This window comes from Ovis aries, chromosome 17 (assembly GCF_016772045.2).
Source record: "Ovis aries strain OAR_USU_Benz2616 breed Rambouillet chromosome 17, ARS-UI_Ramb_v3.0, whole genome shotgun sequence".
In the NCBI taxonomy this organism is placed as follows: domain Eukaryota; kingdom Metazoa; phylum Chordata; class Mammalia; order Artiodactyla; family Bovidae; genus Ovis; species Ovis aries.
This window is the reverse complement of record NC_056070.1, coordinates 17906799-17925228: the sequence shown is the minus strand read 5'-3', so window position 1 is coordinate 17925228 and position 18430 is coordinate 17906799. Positions and strand designations below refer to the sequence as shown.

The following is an 18430-nucleotide window of genomic DNA, read 5'->3' as shown; positions in this document are numbered from 1 at the left end:
GTTGTGACAACCAAAAATGCCTCCTGATATTGCCAACTGTCCACTGGGGGACACGGAAACAAAATTATTCCTAGTTGATCTAGAAGATGAGGATAACTCAATTCTCCTCCTAAACATGCACATATTTAAGCCCCAGCTTTAAAAAATTCATACTCTTACTTTGAAAGCCTAGTCATGAATCACTCAACGATTGGGGGTCTTACTTTTCTCATCCTAAGACCATCATTTCAAGATTCCCTTTTATTCTGACCTTGAAAATTGTATTCCTGTTTTTTTCATTTCACCAAGGACTTAAACATGAGGAAACTTATATGAGGAAACTTATACAAGTGCTACATCTTCAACTGGAAAAACCAGGAAATACAGATAAGCAAAAAAGAAAGAAGGGAGAAAAAAAAATACCATTTATAATTCCAGCAGTTAGAACTAACCAGGGTTAACATTAGGATGAATGGGTTTTTACATATTTTTCAATTATATATATATGTGTGTGTGTATACACTAACACACACGTACATGTACATTCACACAACACACACACATACACACAGGTATTTCTTACATGCTTGTCATACTTTCCAGTCTCTATTTCTAGCTATCTCCAGACCTAGCGCTGCTGCTGCTGCTGCTAAGTCACTTCAGTCGTGTCTGACTCTGTGCGACCCCATAGATGGCAGTCCACCAGGCTCCCTTGTCCTTGGGATTCTCCAGGCAAGAACACTGGAGTGGGTTGCCATTTCCTTCTCCAATGCATGAAAGTGAAAAGTGAAAGTGAAGTCGCTCAGTCGTGTCCGACTCTTCGCGGCCCCATGGACTGCAGCCCACCAGGCTCCTCCATCCCTGGGATTTTCCAGGCAAGAGTGCTAGAGTGGGGTGCCATCGCCTTCTCCTAGACATTATATATTTCTCCTCCTGTACAACTTCCCTCAAGACGTGGTTTGTCACTTCATACTTTCAAGTAGCACCTGGGCGTAAAGAAATCCAAAACTCACAGCTTTAGTCCTGTACTCTTCCACTGAAAGACATCTTTAATTGAATGTCCAACTGACACCTATACTAAATAGTGTCAAACTATCCCCTCTGGACAACTCTCTCTGCCAGTAACGGATGGCTCGCCTCTATTTTTTAAGTTAGAGACTTGGATGTGAAATTTGATTTCCGCATTCCTTATTTGTCCCAAGTCATGCCCGTGGTCACTTCCACTCATCTCATACCTTTTCTTTGACTGTGTTCCTTGGGTCTTATCAGTCAGGTCCTAATTATTTTGTTCCAGGTATGCTGTTTCATAGCATCACTCCTGCCAATCATTTGGATCAAGATAGCACTCTCCTCTTTTCAGAAACCTACAATGACTACCCACTGCTTCTTGTATCACAGGTTAGATCTTAATAACGGGCTCCAAGGGGCTTCATCATTACCTCGGTCCTTCCCAAGGCCTCATCTTTTCCTGCTTCTCAGCTTACACATTCTATTCCTTATCAAATCTTCACAGCCCACAGTTCCCCGACTCCCTTTCCTGAGCAACAGTCCATTAAAAGTAAAGTGTATCAAAGCACAGGGCTGATGTCTTTTAAAACAGAAGAAAAACTAGAATGTTAGTAAGTCATTCTATGCTTCTATTTCAGCTACCAGTTGTAGGTAATTATTTATTACATTAATAGGTGTATCTTTTTTTACAAGTTGTTCATACATGCTTGCTTTCTTTCTTTTAGTTTCAAAAACATGTTTCACCAGTTTCGGTGGAATGTATTTATAATCCTGGGAAGTCAACCCCATTAAATGATTTTCTTGTAGCAGTATTTCTCATCAAGGCACATGCATTTACTTAATCCAAAAGACAGCTAGTTTTCCCTATTAAAAGGTATGCCAAAGAATAACCTTTGAATTTCATCATTGTAACATGGACAACATGTCACTCTGTTAAATATAAATAGGAATATGTATGCTGTTATTACTTAAACGTTTTTTTAAAAAATCTAGCTTTTACTAGAGGATGAGCTTCTTAAGGGCAGGGACCATGCCTTTTACATCCTTTGTGATGCTCACAGTAATGGAACCATAGCTTCATTCTTGTGCAATCGGTCCTCAGTAAATTTTGTTAGGTGATTCATATTTGAAGGGGAGATGGAAAGAAAAGCCTGAAGGACTTAAAGGATTTGCGTGCATGCATCTTGCTGTGAATAATCAAATGTGGAGCGAGATGGCTAAGTGGACAGCATGGGGCATGGAGGGTTTTCACCCCTGAAATATGCAATCAAAGGAAGTTACAGTGTGACTGACGCAGCACCCAGATGGTGATAGGGAAGACGAAGGAACCAGAGGATGTGCGGGAGGAAGTCTAAGACGCCCTGGAATTGCAGCAGCACTAGGCACTGCCTTTCAGGTGCAAATCCTCCTTGAAGGAGGAAACCCAGCACAGGGGACTAGGGGAAGGACAGAAGCCACGGGATAGAAACAATAAACGCTTTCAAGTGAAAAGATGAGGGAAAGAATTCTTAAAGCAGAAGTGACCAAATCACTTAACTAACAAGGTTGGGTTTAGTGTCAATGAGATAACTGCTCAGACCCTAGGTCTTCTAAAATTGTATTTCCTACTTTAAATAAAAGCAGAGGCTTCTTCGCATTAGACTACAGAATTCTACATTAATTCTCTGCCACTAGGGATATTTGACATTAGATCTGGGACTGCAAAGTAAAAAAGAAACAAATTCCTGGTGCACTGGAGTCTATGATTTCCTGCCTCCTCACTCCCCTCCCCTCCTGACTCTGGCACACCATGCCAACCCACATATCCCCTAGATGAGTCTGCTCATCTTTGCCAGCTCTGTTTTCCCCAACCTAAGCATCTCTGTGCCAACACCACTGAGGCACTTTATGAAATGTCAAAAGCCTTTCATGGTAATTATGGTGCCCACAAATATGTCCAAAATTTGTGACGCTCCATTCAGAGGGTAGAATTCCCTTCCCCTAGAGTGTGACTGGACGTAACGATTTGCCTCAAAGGCACAGAATAATGAAGAGGTGTAGGCGTATGACTTCCATACTGGGTCATAAAAGGTATTGTGACTTCCTCCTTGCTTCTTCCTGAATCACTCACTCTGGGGAAGCCCAGCTATGAGAACACTCAAGCAGCCCTTTGGAGAGATCTCCGTGGTGAAGGGCTGAGGCCTCGAGTCAGCTGCCATGTGAGGGAGTCCCGGGGAGCAGATTCTCGGGCCCAGGTCCAGCCTTCAGACGACTGCAGTCCCAGGCCACAGCACGGCTGCAACCTTATGAGAGATCCTGAGTCAGACCCACCCAGCTAAGCGGCTCCTGTTTCCTCAGAACTGCTTGCTGTTTTAAGCTGCTAAATTTCGGGTGTAATATGTTACACACTGATAGATAAACTCATATTGTAAAATTTCCAGTAGTGCTTTTATTTATTTTGGAGTGAAGTTTTAAAATTTTACTAAAATACCTATTTTAATGACTCCCCAGAGAGAGAGAGAGAGAGAGAGAGAGAGAGAGAGAGAGAGAGAGAAGTTTTAAAGTAATCATAGCTTTCATTATTTTGGGAATACTTGTTTACTTGCTCCTAAGACACGAGAAGGTTAGCTGTTCTATGTTTCATTTGAATTAAATCTCATCTCCTTTTAAGCTTCTGAATTTTACAAAGACAAATGATTTTCCTCATATCCTAAGATTTCAGAAATAATCAGGCCTCAAATAGTCTAAGAGATCTTTTTAAGTTAAGGGATGGGGAAATAGATTTTTCTCTTGAGGTGTTTTTGCTCATTTTACAGAAATGAACAAAAATATACATATTCATGTGTTAAAATATGACAAGTGAGTCTAGTTTTAAACAGAGGTAATTGCAGGAGGAACAATCTTGTCATGGCCAGGATGAAGGAAAATTCTTTTTATCAGCACTTAAAACTTGCGAACTGTGGCTTTTAAAAGAGAATATTAATACACTTTTGCCATTTTGTTTGCAGTCTCTGTCCACATAATTTTCATATGTATGATAATGTTTCTCCCAGACTCTCTCCATCTTTGTATGCCCAGAACCTAAGTGTTTCAGGTGTATAATAAATGTCCATTGAATGAATGAATGAATGAAAGTAGCTTAGAAGAAAACTGAAAGACAGTTATACTCTCCTAGAGGATTAAAAAGGTGCGAATAGCTTATGATATGATTAATATTTTAAATCAAAAAATGCAGATAGTACATACTGTGAATCTGATACTATTCTAATGCTTCACATAAATTAAGACACGGAATCATCATAACAATCCTATTATTACAGCCCCCATTTTCTAGATGAAAAAACTAGAGCTCAGAGAGAGCTTATGCAACCTGTCCAAGGAGCTCAGAGAGAGTTTATGTAACCTGCCCAAGATCCACAGATAACGAAATGATGAAGGCAGGATCTGAGTATCTGTCCTAGCTCCACAGTCTGCTCTTGACTTCACACTAGTTCACGCCAGCCAGGTTCTCAAGTCCAGAGAAGGTGGAGGTGGTGGGCCAGGCAACGGTGCCTGCTCTGCGGCGTTTGGGGGAATTGTGTTTATTCACGAGTTTCTCTCCCTAGACCGCTGATTTAACACTCTGCCAACTGTCCAATTATTCACATTGACGTGGCGCTAAGTGGGTTCTTCTCCAGCTGCACACCTTTTTTTCTCAACATAATTAATGAAGCTCATCAAAACCCTAGAAAACAAGCCCAGAGCACCAGCCACTCTCATTGACATGTTAATAAGGGGTCAGGGGCTCCTGACCCACTGCAGGATGTTTATATGGCCCCAAGGCTGATGCTCGAAAACGTCATACATTGATGATGGGGTTTGGATGAATAAGGGGAAGTCCCCATGTTACACACACACACACACACACACACACACACACACACACACACACGGCTGCAGAAGTATCTAAGGGTTGTGGGCCAGACAGAGCAGGTGAATTCTAATGACGAGGACACAGAGCCTGCTGCGTGTGGCTCACTGGATGGCTGCAGGGCAACAGGGGGCACTAGGCTATTCTGTCTAGTTTCGGGTCACAGAGCTGTTAAGAGGTGACAAGAAGAATCGGTGTCTCTCAAACAGCCAAAGCATATTCCTCCTGCTTCACCGCTTTCATACTGCCAATCACCTTTCTGATCACTGAACAGACTTTTGCTGTTGTTATTTTAGACCTGTCTGTCCCATACTATAGCCACTAGGCACGTGTGCTATAAAGACGTGGCCTGTGCAAATTGAACTATGCTGTAAATATGATAGACACATCTGATTTCAAAGACTTGGTCTAAAAAAACAATGTCAAATGTCTCACTAATAATTTTTATATTGATTACACATCAATATAACCTCATATTTTCATATACTGAAAAAAAAGAATGTATTCAATAACATATACTATTAAATAAAATTATATGATAAATAATATATATTATATATATATTTTAACTTTATATTTTATGTTGGAGTATAGCCAATTAACAATGTTGTGATTGTTTCAGATGTACTATATTTTTATTTATATTATATCATAATATTATAAAACATTAAAATATAAATATATTAAAAAATATTTTATAAAACTATTTTATTAAAAATAAAAAATATATATTTAACTTAATTTTGTTTCTTTGGGCCTTTCATGATGTGATGAATAGGAATTTTAAAATTCTATGGCTTGTATTTGTGATTTGGACGCTATTTCAATGGATGGTGCTGCTCTAGAGTTTGGTATGTCCAAACCTGTCACGGCTCTAAGGCTGATTTCCTCTGGCCTTTTCTGCCACAGCAATCTTAGAAGTGATATTGAAACTAGCTATGAAAATCCAACTACTGAAACGAACTATGAATATCTTAGAGGTGATATTTGAAACTACCCTTATCTGCCGTGAAGGCTTCTCTACAGCCGGACATGACCCACCCTGCATCCCAGGGCCTTTGGTCACCCTTCAGCCTGACGGTGTCACACTCCAGGCCCCGCCAGACACAGCACAGTATGGCACTGGGCGACCCACAGAACTCTTGATTCCTATCGCATGGGCCTGAGAAGCTGACTCTCTGCTCTGTGCCTCAGGGCTTTTCGGGAATGAGTAGGTGTGTCAGAGCCCTCATCTGTGGTTACAGAATTCATTAATAGCGCAACAGCGTCCAGTGGAGTGTGCAAGGGGGCTGCCATCACACCTGGGGTGCCTGGGAGGCTGCAGCTTCAGTCTATCTGCTCAGAGGGACTGACCACTTCCTGACCACTTCCCAGGCACCCCAGAGATGACCTTTTCCTTTGAAACACTGTCTAACTTCAGTTTGGCACTGCAAGCGTCCGTGGCCTAACAAGCTGGTTAATGTCCTTTGTATGAACTGGCTGAAGCTCAGTGCAGAAAAAAAGCCCAGATAAACTTTCAAACATCTCAGATGCAAAAGCAATTAGGGAATACAGGTATGTTGATAAAACCTCTTCTAGAAAATCATAATATTAATAAATGAGAGTTATCAGTTTGGATACTACATGGGGTCGATACTTACTCTTTAGTAAATGAAAATGTATACCTACGCTGCAAAATCTCATGAATCATATTAACTAATCATGACAATGTATTAGCAACATAATTAACTCATGAAAGGTATTTTGATTCTTTATGCACTGGGTCAGATGCAAACCATTTGGTGTGATAAAAAAGATTAATTCCATAGAAACTTGCCCAGGAACCAAGATATTATAGAATACCTTTGTACAGGAAAAATGTTTTTGTTTTTGTTTTTTTTCCCCAAATAAAAGTCCAGAGTTGCTGTAACTACTTAATGAATCATGATGTATTATGTGTGAAAGCTTGGAACTCTGTTCCTCTGGTATTCTTGCATAATGACTATCTTTATAGAGTACTTTCTTCAAGTCACAGATGTGACCAAGTAAATCCTTATGATAAAAATATTAAGCAAAAGGAACATGATAGTCTAATACTATTCTAAATAATGAAAACAACCATTATCACAATAATATGAATTTACTGACAATTAAATGCTTGTTAAAACAAAAAGCCCAACTCTAAAACATAGGAGGAACTATTTGTGGCTCAGTTTAACACAAACTTTTAAAAGGTGCTATGAGCTTGCTTCACATCTTTTGCTGAGCGTGGAACCTGTACCTTAGCAAACAAGAAATACAAGCCAGCAGAATAAGATAAATGGTAACAACTGTTTGAGTTGTTTTGTATACAAATAAGTTTTGATATTTAGATGTATATATAACAAGTCTGTCATCTTTCAGAAATTATTATACCACCTAATATTTAACTTTATGGTCATAAATATATGATTCATTTCCCTTTCCTCTTATCATATATTCACTCACCAAGTTCTATTATTCCTTTCCTCTAAATGCACTGTTTTTCCTTAAAATTTAAATGCCACATCCTGATGGAGATTCTTACTGTCTCCTGCTTCAAAGAGTAGAAAGTACCCTAGCTGTTATCCCATGCATTTCACCTCACTATTCTCCAACAGCCTGGCTATCAATCTGTATCATCTCTTAAGGAAAAATTCCTTACCTGCCCCAGAATGTCTTTCTACCCACCCTCTACCCATCTGACTCCTAACTCAAGCTTACCTCCCCCTTGGAGGCTTCTTTCTACTCCTTGTAGTCCTGACCCTTGCCCTCTCTCTGCCTGTAAGCCTTAACGAAAAGTGAAAGTGAACTCGCTCAGTCGTGTCCGACTCTTTGCGACCCCGTGGACTGTAGCCCACCAGGCTCCTACGTCCATGGGATTCTCCAGGCAAGAATACTGGAATGGGTTGCCATTTCCTTCTCCAGGGGATCCTCCCGACCAGGGATCGAACCCAGGTCTCCCGCATTGCAGGCAGACGCTTTAACCTCTGAGCCAAGATGGTACTTAACCAATGAATACACATGAAAACAGAAACAAACTCAGATTTAGGGGTTTCACTGGTGGCTCACTGATAAAGAGCCTGCCTGCCAATGCCGGAGATGTGTGTTCAATCCCTGGGTCAGGATGATTCCCTGGAGGAGGAAACGGCAACCCACTCCAGTATTCTTGCCTGGAGAATCCCATGGACAGGGGAGCCTAGCAGGCTAGAGTCCATGGGGTCTCAGAGTCCAACACGACTTAGCAACTACACAGATTGACTTGCATCATAAGCCTTCTCATCTCCCCAACTAGACTACATACTGCCAGACACTGAAGGTGACTTTATATCTCTTCTTCATCTAAATTTGGAATTGTAAGAATTTCAGAAGTGAATACAGTCGGGGAGAGTATGCCTGGTCAGGTTTCATAATTTTATATACTTGTGATAGACCTTTAGGCTAGTAGGCTCCTGTCAGGTAAAAATAAAGCCAGATCTACTCTCTTACATGTGAATGCAGTGAACATCACTGGGCTGGGGCTTAGGATTCAGTGAATGACCTTGCAAGGAAAGAAATCTATAACTCTAGTGCTATGCCGTGGTTCATCATGTCTGACTCTGTGCGACACTGTGGACAGCAGCTTACCAGGCTCCTCTGTCCATGGGATTCTCCAGGCAAGAATACTGGAGTGGGTTGCCATTTCCTTCTCCAGAGGATCTTCGCAACCCAGGGATCGAACCTGTGTCTCTCACATCTCCTGCATTAGCGGGCAGGTTCTTCACCACCAGCGCCACCTGGGAAGCTGTGACTCTGGAAGTAGAATGAAATTGAGCAACTGGCTAAGTCAACACCTCTCTCAGAGCCCTGGAACTTCTGGGAAAGGTGCTTGGATTGCCGTTCTTGGCATAACAGTGTCAAAACACAGAACCCCAAATTGTGGTCCTACTGACATGCCTGCCAGCAGTCTTGCCCTGAGAAGGATGTCCCCAAAGAGGTCCTCAGTAAGCCTTGTGCTTCCGCTAATCTGCACACTTTCCATGCCATGGTAGTCTCTCTTCCCACAGATCTTGAAAAAAGCGACTTGACACTAGCAGGGCCCTCGGTATGCCTATTAATAAAACAGAGGACTGGATAACCAACCCTTTCTCTGGGAGACAAGGGGAAATTCCACTCTTCACCATGGTTGGGGGGTGGCATGGAGAATGAACTGTTTTGTCTTATTAAGAGAATCAATAGGAGCAGTTCCATAATTTAAAAAACATAGCCAGGATCCTCACAATTTCATCTCTTAAAAAAATTCACTTATCCTATAACGAGAACCTGTTGCATAGCGCAAGGCACTCTGTTCAGTGCTCTGTGGTAACCTAAATGGGAAAGAAATCCAAAAAGGAGGGGATATAAGTATACGAATGGCTGATTCACCCTGCTATCCTGCAGAAAATAACACAACATTGTAAAGTAACTGTACTCCAAAAAAAAGAAATGTTTTAAAAACTATATCCTGAAAAAGAAATCTGGTAAGCAGAGTAGCCGAATTTTTCTATCTTACTTTAAATGTTACAAGTCTGAGACCTTGCAGAACTTATAGTTCCACAGACAATAATTTAAGCATATGCAAATATCGAGCAATGAAATAAACACGTTGCTTTAATTGCAGTTCAGAGTTATCTTCAGCACCACTTCTCCATTAGAAAATGGTGGTGGATTGCTTATGAAAATACACCTTTCCAAGCCTCATCCCAGACCTACTGATTTCAGGTCCTTAGCAGTGGAATCTGATTCCCTGTATCTTGAATAATTTCCTTAGGTGATCCTCAGGAGCCCCCCTACCCCGCCCCAAGTTTCATAATGACTGTTTGATGGGGTGTAAGCTCTCTCAGTAAACAAGAATATTCTCATTCCACAAAACCTTTACAGAGTATTCTCATAGGGGGGTAATTAAAACCTCTTTCTTCCACAATACTATTATAAAAGGAATTCTTTTCCTAAAACTTCTCTTTTTCTGCTGTTTACTCTTAGCCTCATATTTCTAAGACTCTGACAGAATATCAGTCAGGATTTTCAAAATATGCCAGTATGTGGATGGAAATGACCTGTTATACCTATCAATTGGAACGTTTCATTTATTGTGTGGAGTTTGGTAGTGCTTCTGCCCATAGGTTTCCCCTCCACTGGGAGGCCCTGGATTCAGTCTGTGATGAGGGTTCTGTCAATATTTTACCTTGCATCTGACTTGCCAGATTCTATTGGCTTAGTCAGGGTCATGGAACTTAAATTGTTTTTCTAGTCCTTGAAGTCAGTCAATATTTTTGAGATCCTAAAAGCTACCCAACGGTTATAATCACCAGCTCTTATTCTAAAATAGCATGATGATTATGTGACTCTTCTCTGTCCTTTTGAATGTATGTATTTGACATGTAAATTTCATGTCAAGAGAGTACTTTAGCATTCCTGAAACCAGCACTGTTAAAAGTCCAATATGTTAGAAGTAATAATGTGAAATATGTTGTAACACATAACATTTCAATATTGGACAATATTCAATATTTAGAAAGTCACTGAGCAAGCCTCTGGTAGATGGACCATCCTCATTCATCTTGGATTTCTTCAACTCCCTGGTATAGTGACAATAAAGGAATAAAAATGATATAAGCATCCAAAAACAAAAGAGGATGGGAGATGGAAATAGCCATCAAGGGTGTCAACAAAATTTTGGAAGCTGAAAATCAGATGGCTGAGTGGTGATAACTGAGTTCTTTAGAGAAAGCTAATCCTTACTCTTGGTTCAGTTCAGTTCAGTTCAGTCGCTCAGTCGTGTCCAACTCTTTGCGACCCCATGAATCGCAGCACGCCAGGCCTCCCTGTCTATCACCAACTCCCAGAGTTCACTCAGACTCAGGTCCATCGAGTCCGTGATGCCATCCAGCCATCTCATCCTCTGTCGTCACCTTCTCCTCCTGTCCCCAATCCCTCCCAGCATCAGAGTCTTTCCCAATGAGTCAACTCTTTGCATGAGGTGGCCAAAGTACTGGAGTTTCAGCTTTAGCTGAAATTCCTTCCAAAGAAATCCCAGGGCTGATCTCCTTCCGAATGGACTGGGTGGAAGCCAAAAATCAACAAGATGGGTCAGGGTAAGGGATGTTGTAAAGTCACAGGTGGCAGAAGCACTTCTGAATGACAGAGCACACACAGAAGGAACATGGGCTACATTTCTGTTTTGTGAAGCGGTGGACCAGCTACACAGCGCCAGAAGGAGTCGTCTGGAGAGGTGAAGCCACGAGACTCTGGAATCCTACGTCCCAGTTCTGGCTGCAAGTGAACTGAGAAGCCGTACAAAACTGGGAGATAAAGCGAAAGCCTACAGAAACGTTAGTGAAATACACTTTGCCATCACCACCACCTGCCGATTCCCTTCCTCTGCTTAGTTCCAGAAGGCCAGCCTCGAGATTCACAACTCTCTGTGATAAGGTTGAGAGGGTCTTTTCTGACTGGCGCTGCGGTAAAAATCTGCAGACACTGACCCAGTGACGTGGCTGGGTTTCTAGCTCAATCCCTGTACAGCGAAGCCCCACATTTGACAAGCCCTAAGTGCACAGAGCAATGAATTAGCTTTATTGTGCCTCACTCTTTAAATAAACAAAGAGAAAAGCTTCTAACATGAAAGAAAGAAAAATAAAATGAACATATGGAAAAAGGGTGCTTAGGAGAAACAAAGGCAAAGCAGGGAGTACAAGGAAAATTAATTTTAAAATGAGAATTAATATCCTTAGGTTGAAAGGGATAAATCAGAGAACAAAGAAGAGCTTATGAAAATTTAAAATGGATTCTTTACCAGCTGAGCCACAAGGGAAGCCCAAGAATACTGGAGTGGGTAGCCTATCCCTTCTCCAGGGGATCTCAGGAATTGAACTGGTGTCTCCTGCATTGCAGGTGGATTCTTTACCAACTGAGCTATCAGGGAAGCACAAAATGTGATAAATAAAATAAAATGGTTAATTTTAGAGTTGGAATGTAAAGTTAAGAAAATCTCACAGAACACATAACGTCAAAGGACAAAGATATGGAAAAGTGAAAACATACGAAAACTAGAGAACAGTCAGGAGGTCTGCTACATGATGAATAAAAGTTCCAGAAAGTTAGAAAGAGAGAGAAAAGAGAAGGAAGAAATGATCAAAGAAATCATATAAAAACATATCTTAAAGACACATTTCCAAAAAAAGAAAAAGGTCACAGTACCAGACATAGTGGATGAAAAATAGCTACATTAAGGCATATTGTCATGAAATTTCAGGGATAAAGTAAGATTTGAAAAGTTCTCAGAGTGAAAAAACAGATTATACACATAGAGTGGGAAATCCAAATGTCACTGGACTTCTCACCAGTATGAAAGCCACAGGACGATGAAAAAATGCCTTTTCAGTTCTGATGAAATATGCTTTCTTCACTATAATTCTAAATCTGGCAAACTCTGAATCAAATGTGAGGATAAAGACATTCTCAAAAATCATTTTCATAAAAACAATCTCCCTGAACTGGGAGATGGGATTTGACGTATATACATTGCTATGCATAAAACAGATAACTGAGAACCGACTCTATAGCACTCGACTCAGTGCTCTGTGGTGGCCTAGATGGGAAGGAAATCTCAAAAAGAGGGGATCTATACATGCGTATAACTGAGTCACTTTACCCTACAGCAGAAACTAACACAAGTTGTGAAGCAACTGTACTCCAGTAAAAATTAATAAAAAATTATCATCAGAGCTACCTTGAACAATGAAATAAATCAGTTTCTCACCTGTAATGAGCTTTAAGAGAACAATAAGACTAAAAATGAATAAAGAAGTTTTTGAAATAAAAGCCAATGTCCTGTACACCCTTTCTTAAGCACTGAGAATGTGCTCTGCCAATTAGCAGGGCTAAGCCAAGAAAGAAGAGGAGGGATCAAGAAAAGAAATCCTGCAGCACAGGAGGGGATGAAATAGTCCAAGAATGATAGTGGAGGGTGCAGGCCAGCTGCATGACTCCAGTTAGGCAGCCGGCCAAGAAACATGTAGGACAGAAAACTGGAGTGAAAGTCTTTAAGTCTTCAGGAGAGACACGGAAGAAGAGAAAGAAACAGAGGGAGACAGAGAGAAGGAGAAAGACATTGAGAGAGAGTGGGAAGCAGGAGGTGGGAGGAGAAGGAGGGAAGAAGAGAAAGAGGGAGAGAGAAAAAAGGAAAGAAATTAATAACAAAGATCATCTGAAGTGCTTGATCCTATTAAAAGTTTTACAGGGTGAGAAAGGTTGAGGACACATCGAAAGTAGGAGCAGAGACGAAAAAAAAAAGAGAAAGTGTTAGTTGCTCAGTCGTGTCTGACTCCTTTGTGACCACATGGGCTATAGCCCACCAGGCTCCTCCGTCCCTGGAATTCTCCAGACAAGAATACTGGAGTGAGCTGCTGTTCCCTTCTCCAGGTGATGTTCCAGACCCAGGGATCAAACCCCTGTCTCCTGCGTTGCAGACAGATTCTTTATCATCTGAGCCACCAGAGAAGCCCAGGAAGCAGAAATAATACCAATTGAAAACAGAGACTGTTATAAATTCCAGGGAAAACAAAAAGTTACATAAGAAAGGAAATATAACCAAAGTACACTGCATAGCTAAACTCTGAGGCACTATGCAAAAATCAGTCATGTAAATATAGAATATTTTCAAAGTCATAATTTGTGATCTATCTAGTTCTACTGAGAGTATGGGAAGAGACAAAGAGAGACAATGTGAGGCGGGGGTTGTTTGTGAGGAGGTCGTGCAGCTGAATTAAATCCTTGTATTGAGTCGAATAACTGAAATGCTAAGGAATAGCAGTTTATGGAGATAAATAAGAGAAAATAACTGAATGAGTTGAAGCAACCACCTTTGGGAAGCAGAAATTAGAATGGAGGGGTAATACAAGGGACTGCTCTTTCTTATCCTAAGCCTTAGAGTATGCTTGACTTTCTGAACTAGGTCATGCATCATTTGGGAAAAATCAACAATACATATATTTACAGAAACTAAACAAAGGGGTATCAAGTTTTTGAAGTTAAGAAAAAATGTATCTTCAAAGAGACTTCCATGATGTCTGTGAATATCAGAGCTCTGTTCCTTGTGTGCAGATTTGATGGCTACAAAGCTTATATTAACAATATACCTCACAAGAGGCCCAATAGATTTCAGTAAAATCACATTGAAAAGGGAAAACATTCTGTAAAATATACTCATATATGGACTCATTATGATAGACACAGCCACGCACAGAAAACACACATATGAAGAATACAGTAGCCAAGTGCCTATGATTCATCTAGTCCTTTAATTGCAATGAGTAAAAATTAACATCCCACTTTGAAAATTAGTCACTTTCCGCTCTCCCCTGTAAGAATTATTCTGGGGCTCTGGGTATCCCTGTCCCCCTCCTAGACCAGCCAAGTAGTCACTGGCTTTTGCTTTGACTTCCGCCAGAAGTAAGCTTTTTGCTTTTACTCTGTTGTTTTTCTGCTTGTCACACACGGAGACAGAGTTTGCTGTCCTAGCAATCTCTTGTTGTTCCAGAGGTTCAAGATAACCACCTCCTAGCCAAGGATTCTTTTTTGACTTGCCTTTCCAGGTCTTCTGTTGGATCTCAATAGCAGCTCTGTGTTATCTGTGCTAACACTCTCCCCGTTGGAGCCAATCATCAACTGTAAATATATTTTTGGCCCAAACATTGATCATTGCCATCAAATAACTTATGAAACATCCCTATGTTTAAGACATAGTGTTAGGTGCTATGCAAAAACTAGCAAAAAAAAAAAAAAGAGAGAGAGAGAGAGCATGATGAGAGATCCTGAAAAACTAGATCAGGAAAAGATAACTAGCCATGACCACAGTAAGTTCTGGTTATTCCATCATAGAAACGCATATTTTAAAAATTTGAAAGCAAAACGGAAGTTTTGATGAAGAGAAGTTTGGAAAAGGAGAAAAAGGAAGGGAGAGATGATCAAAGAAATAACGCAGGGGCACAACTTACAGAGTTGAAGGATTATACTGGTGGAAATTTTATTAATACTCTCATTGTCACTGTTTTAGCCGATGAATTAAGACTTTAAGGAGTGAAAGGGGATGTGAAGAGAGAAAGGAAAAGAGAGTGAAGGGTGGGGAGAAGGGTTCTGAACTACCTCTATAAGCAGGGATTCACAACTCATATATATAAATGAACAGAAAGTAATGATATCACCTCAGTTCTACTGGCAAATTGGATAAGCATTCTTTGAATAAGTAAAGTGTAAACTTTTAAAATATAGAGTATTTTCTTTCCTTAAAAAAATTTTTTTCCCTAATGATAGAATATATACGTATATACACGTATGATGGAACATTTTAAAAAACTGAGTAAAGTATAAAGAGGAAAACAATAAGTGCTCATAATTTTACCAATGAGAAATACCATTCTTAACGTTTCAGTTATTCAGTAATTTTCTATACATATTAAAACACAATTAGGATTGTGACATACAAACTGTAATCTGATCTGCTTATTTCACTTGTACTATGAGCATTCCCATATGACTAATCATTCATTAATAGCATGACTTTCAGGTACGTTATTTATTTTTCCAAAATGTTTATTATGGTCCTAATTTTCACAATCCCAAGTAACACCAAGAGCATAACCTTTGTATACAAATCGTTACTCAATTTTTGAATTGCAAGGAATAATACGAAAATTCTGAGAACTGGAGCTATCAGGTAAAACATATTCAAAATTTTGGAATAAATTATTTTTTCTTTTTCTCAATTTTTGGTTCCCTCCTTCTTGAAACCTTCAGGAACAAAGTGGATTTCTATTTGTTCCTGAGAGAAATGGCATTTGCTGCTAATGTTCCAAATAAGTAAACATCTGTACAAGAAAATTATCTTGTTATTGGCTTTGGTGCTCAAGTTATTCATTAAAACTAAGTGTTCATCGCGGTCCTTGTGGCCAACAAAGAATAAAATGAATTTTCACTAGCAACAGCAGAAAACAAATTTGAACTACACCTATGTATAACTATACTTTATATCTTACCTGTAATTCATGCTCATATTTGTGCAGAGTACTCTCATAGAGTGTAATTAACTACTCTGAGAGCTGTGTCAATACTTCTCCACAATCAGATAAAAGCATGAAATAAATGGTATGTTTGCAGAAAGATATTCCCGTGTTTATATATGTATGTTGAAGTTTGTTTCAGTGGTGAGTTAATATTTCATTAAAAAGCATCATTTTGCTTGATGGTTCTTTATGAGGTTAAGAAATGATTATTTTAATGAGGAAGATTCTGTCCATCCTAAAAGTACCTCATGAGATGGAAGGAGAGGGAAACCCACAGATTTAATCCAGAAAACCATCACTTTTGTTTTCTTCATCACTTGACAGAGTCCTTTCTAAACATGACCTCTGTGGTCCAAGGCTTCAGTTACTCACAGCTAGGCAAGCGTAAGGACCTGAAATAGCACCTTTAAGATTCATGTTCCAGCAAAGACAGGAGCTTCATCCCAAGCTAGCAAATTTCAAAAGAAATTAAGTAAGGGTGGGGAGGGAGGTTGGGTCATATTGTACCCACGCGTGTGCAGAACTGGCATTAATCACCTTTGGTCTGGCTTGGAGGAAGGAGAAAACAACAACGTGGAGGGAGAAGCACCATTTGTATTTGTCATCAGCAGCGGATGACCATGGAGAAGGCGATGGCACCCACTCCAGTGCTCTCGCCTGGAAACTCCCATGGGCGGAGGAGCCTGGGGGGCTGCAGTCCACGGGGTCGCTAAGAGTCGGACACCACTGAGCGACTTCCCTTTCACTTTTCACTTTCATGCATTGGAGAAGGAAATGGCAACCCACTCCCGTGTTCTTGCCTGGAGAATCCCAGGGACGAGGGAGCCTGGTGGGCTGGCGTCTATGGGGTCGCACAGAGTCAGACATGATTGAAGCGACTTAGCAGCAGCAGCAGCGGATGACCACGCTGACAGCCGACCATCTCATAAACCTCTGAACTACAGCAAACACCTGTGTGTATCGCCTATACTTCTGCACGCTGCAGAACGTAACACTAAAATGTATCAAATGCTGCATTTTCCAATAGTATAGTTTTAATGAAACCAGGACAAAACAAAAAAGTTCCCATTTCAATGATGTTTTTCACCAGCCACTGATGGCGGTTTATGTCAACCAAGCTACATTTTTATTTCTCCAGACAGAATTTCTTTAGAGCTGGTTGGCATGTGCAGACAAGAAACCACTGTGGGGCTTTGGATTGGAAGTGCTGTGAAGGACAAGCATCAAGCCACAGAGCTCAGGCCTGTCTCTGCAGGCCAGCACCACCCTCAGCCCTGCAGTCTCCATCAAGCTTGGGGAGGTGGGGTGGGGGTGGGGTGGGACATACCAGGAGAGGCAGACACAAACAGCGCCCAGTGATGCAAGATCTGCCCGCCTTAATTCCCGGTGTTTCTAAAGCATCCCACTGTGGATGCGTATCCAAGCGCTAGTTAAGACCTGTTTGCACACCAGGGCCCCTAAAGCAAAGACTTTTCTGCAAAATCTCCAACTGCCATCAAGCGTGGGTGTCCAGAGAGGACCAGAACACAGAACTGTGCCTCCACAATTCACATCAACTGGCAATAAAATGATGGCTTATGAAGTCACCCACGTAGGGGTAAGGTCAGTAGGACAGTGCTTTTTCCCACTTCCTCTCCCCTTTGAGGCAGATAAAGTGTTAAATTAAAGGAGTGTTGGCTGCTGGCCACATTGATCAGGGTGAGGAGGGAGCTGATGCTTGTCAATGAGTATTCATTCACTCCCCAGTGGTTGCCACTCACTCTTACCATGGATCCCTACACCTGAAAACCATGATACCATGAAGAAAGACAGCAGGAAAGAGCAGACTTGGACACAGCACTAACAGACCGCCATCATCAAACTCTCCTGAACGATAGCTGACGAATCGGAGATGGTTTTAGTACACTCTCAGTCACAAGATGGAAACAGCTGCTCAATGCGTTTGTATAGCAACAAGTATTGACACGCTGCACAGTCCTACAAAAAACTATCCTCCACTTCACTTTGAAAACACAGAAAATGCTCCCACCTTTGACTATCCAGAACCCAAATTTCCATAATTCATAATACAGGGAAGACAGGCTGAGCTTGTTCGGGACCTCATAAGACGGCTGTAGAGATCCCGAAAGGCTCCGACCTTCCCGCCTCCCCAGTCTTGGACCACACATGACCTGGGAGAGAAGCTACAGGAGAAGCAACACGCTGTGTCGCGTGACCTCTACAGCTGCCCACCCAGTGAGCATTTCACGCCATTTTTGGTTTCTTATCTGCCGGCCAGAATAAAAGAAGTTTGATCCAGGCACTCAAACACAGGAAAGTATGCTCTGCCACCTTGTCCCATGTCTTAGAAAGAAGAGAAGAAAAACCCTCAACAAACCTAGTAACAACACGAGGATGTGTAGGAAGGATGTCTGAAGGTAATTAACCCCCTTATGGCAGAAGCAAGGAGAGCATCGCATGTCGACAGTCTGAAACG

General features: G+C 41.0%; 1 protein-coding gene across 3 annotated transcripts in view; it reads right to left on the bottom strand.

Moving 5' to 3' along the window:
* Window positions 1-18430, bottom strand: part of MAML3 (mastermind like transcriptional coactivator 3) — a 450956-nt gene that overhangs the window by 162151 nt on the left and 270375 nt on the right. The gene's annotated exons all lie outside the window — the stretch shown is intronic.